This window comes from Triticum dicoccoides, chromosome 5A (genome assembly GCF_002162155.2).
Source record: "Triticum dicoccoides isolate Atlit2015 ecotype Zavitan chromosome 5A, WEW_v2.0, whole genome shotgun sequence".
NCBI classification, from domain to species: domain Eukaryota; kingdom Viridiplantae; phylum Streptophyta; class Magnoliopsida; order Poales; family Poaceae; genus Triticum; species Triticum dicoccoides.
Window position 1 is genome coordinate 662,298,101 of NC_041388.1, and position 3,620 is coordinate 662,301,720.

Sequence of the window (3,620 nt, forward strand, 5' to 3'; positions counted from 1 at the left end):
TCCTACCGCAAGCATAGAAGGCGATGCATGGATTAGTGCTTGATGGCACGCGGTGGTGTAGGACTAAGCGGCCTAAGGTGGCCTACGAATACTTTAACTCACTTCTGGGAACGACTGAGCGGTGTGAGTTCTTGCTAAACCTATATTTTCCAGGCTCACGCTCGAAGGACTTGGTCAGCCTCTATGATCCTTTTACGGAGTAGGAAGTTGATACATCTCCGTCGTATCTATAATTTTTGATTGTTCCATGCCAATATTATTCAACTTTCATATACTTTTTGGCAACTTTTTATATTATTTTTGGGACTAACATATTGATCCAGTGCTCAGTGCCAGTTCCTGTCTGTTGCATGTTTTTGGTTTCGCAGAATATCCATATCAAACGGAGTCCAAACGGGATAAAAACGGACGGAGCTTATTTTTGGAAAATATGGAAAAATCGGAAGGAAAATCAACGCGAACCAGTGCCCGAGGTGGTCACGAGACAGGGGGGCGCCCCCCCCTAGGGCATGCCCCCTACCCTCGTGAGCCCACCGTAAGGCGGTTGACGCTCTTCTTTTGCCACAAGAAAGCTAATATTCGGAAAAAAAATCACGGCGAAGGTTTCAGGCCAATCGGAGTTACGGATCTCCATATATATACGAAATGGTGAAACAGAGCCAGAACAGAACGCAGAACCAGAGAGAGACATAGAGATAGATCCAATCTCGGAGGGGCTCTCGCCCCTCCCACGCCATGGAGGCCATGGACCAGAGGGGAAACCCTTCTCCCATCTAGGGAGGAGGTCGAGGAAGAAGAAGAAGAAGAATGAGGGGGGCTCTCTCCCCCTCGCTTCCGGTGGCACCGGCCACCGGGGGCCATCATCATCACCGCGATCTTCACCAACAACTTCATCACCATCATCACCAACTCTCCCCCCCTCTATGCAGCGGTGTAACCTCTCTCTTACCCGCTGTAATCTCTACTTAAACATGGTGCTCAACGCTATATATTATTTCCCAATGATGTATGGCTATCCTATGATGTTTGAGTAGATCTGTTTTATCCCAATGGCCATTTGATGATCGTGATTGGTTTGAGTTGTATGTTTTATTATTGGTGTTGTCCTATGGTGCTCTCCGTGTCGCGAAAGCGTGAGGGATTCCCGCTGTAGGGTTTACAATATGTTTATGATTTGCTTATGGTGGGTGGCGTGAGTGACAGAAGCACAGACCCGAGTAAGTAGGTTGTTTGCGTATGGGATAAAGGGGACTTGATGCTTTAATGCTATGGTTGGGTTTTACCTTAATGAATCTTTAGTAGTTGTGGATGCTTGCTAGAGTTCCAATCATAAGTGCATATGATCCAAGTAGAGAAAGTATGTTAGCTTATGCCTCTCCCTCAAATAAAATTGCAATAATGATTACCGGTCTAGTTATCGATTGCCTAGGGACAAATAACTTTCTTGTTGACAAAAGCTCTTTACTAAAACTAATTTAGTCGTGTCTAAACAGCCCCTACTTTTTATTTACTTGCTCTTTATTATCTTGCATACCTATCCAACAACACCTACAAAGTACTTCTAGTTTCATACTTGTTTCTGGTAAAGCGAACGTCAAGCGTGCATAGAGTTGTATCAGTGGTTGATAGAACTTGAGGGAATATTTGTTCTACCTTTAGCTCCTCGTTGGGTTCGACACTCTTACTTATCGAAAGAGTCTACAATTGATCCCCTATACTTGTGGGTTATCAAGACCTTTTTCTGGCGCCGTTGCCGGGGAGCAATAGCGTGGGGTGAATATTCTCGTGTGTGCTTGTTTGCTTTATCACTAAGTAATTTTTATTTGTTGTTCTTAGTTGTTTTCTATCTTTAGTTATGGGTAGGAAACGCAAAATACCAAAAAAATTAGTTGTACCTACTGAACTAATGGTTGAAGAACCAATCAAAATCTATCACACTGTTGAAGCTTATTACTTGGATCATCTTCGATCCCTTTGTGCTCGTGCCGAAACCCCAACTAGCTTAGTTGAGGGCAAATCTTTAGATGAGCATGCTTGTTATGTGCGACACCGTATATCTGAAAAAGGGAAACTATTATGGGGTTAAATTCAACGTTTGCAATGCTATGCTTGGAATTTATGTGAAATATATGATTTTACTTGTTGTTCTGAAAACCCTAAGAAACACCTTCCCTACCAATGTGAGTTTATTGATAATGGAATCTTATCTTCATATGCTAAGGGTGTTTATAATTACTATGATGTTCAACAAATTGAAGAATTTGTTGCTTTTAAGGGTGCTTTTGAAATTGATTCTTTGATTGAAAAGTATGATGCCACTCTTCAAAAACCTGAAAAATTTGCCATATTTAAATATTTCTATGATAATTATGCTTCTAATGCCTATGTTGAACCATATATTGAGTACTACTCCGCTGTCCAAGAAGAGACTAATATTTTGCAGGAGTCTATGAAAGAAGAAATTGATGAAACTGTGAGCTCATTGGATGAAAAAGATGACGAGGAGAGCGAAGAACAAAAGGAGGAAGAGCGGATTAGCTACCCATGCCCACCTTCTAATGAGAGTAACTCTTCAACTCATACATTGTTTAATTTCTCTTCGTGCTTACCGAAGGATGATTGCTATGATGATTGTTATGATCCCTTTGATTCTCTTGAAATATCCCTTTTTGATGATGCTTGTGGCCAAGATGCCAATATGAATTATGCTTATGGAGATGAACTTGCTATAGTTCCTTATGTTAAACATGAAATTGTTGCTATTGCACCCACACATGATAGTCCTATTATCTTTTTGAATTTTCCCGACTACACTATATCGAAGAAGTTTGCACTTATTAAGGATTATATTGATGGGTTGCCTTTTACTACTACACATGATGATTTTGATGAATATAATATGCATGTGCTTGCTGCTCCTACTTGCAATTATTATGAGAGAGGAACTATATCTCCACCTCTCTATGTTTCCAATACGATAAAATTGCAAGAAACTGTTTATACTATGCATTGGCCTTTACTTTGTGTGCATGAATTGTTCTTTTATGACATGCCGATGCATAGAAATAGAGTTAGACTTCGTTGTTACATGATATATTTTACTTTGTGCTCACTACTAAATTAAAAATCATTGTTAATTAAGATTGGCTTTGATATACCTTGGGATCCGGGTGGATTCACTACTCGAGCACTATATGCCTAGCTTAATGGCTTTAAAGAAAGCGCTGCCAGGGAGACAACCCGGAAGTTTTAGAGAGTCATTTATTTCTGTTGAGTGCTTTCATATAGTTTAAAAATAACAAAAATAAAGAGGGGAACCCAAAACTTTTTCAAAAAGAAATGTGAAAGTGAGAGAGACGAGCATTGTGAAAGTGGGGGACATCCTTGAACTTTGTTCATGCCCATGGGAACTTTGTGAACCTTAATTACAGAAACCTTTCAAAAACAATAATTATCCCCTTGTACAATTCCATTGTATTATAAAAATAATGTGCCAAGGTTTGCCTTTAGGATGTTTACATTTGCTTGATGGTTTGTACGGTGCAGGACAGAAACTTTGGCTGTAGTGCACGATTTTACATTTTTAGCTGGAACGTCGAATGGTTCTTATTCTTTTTGCA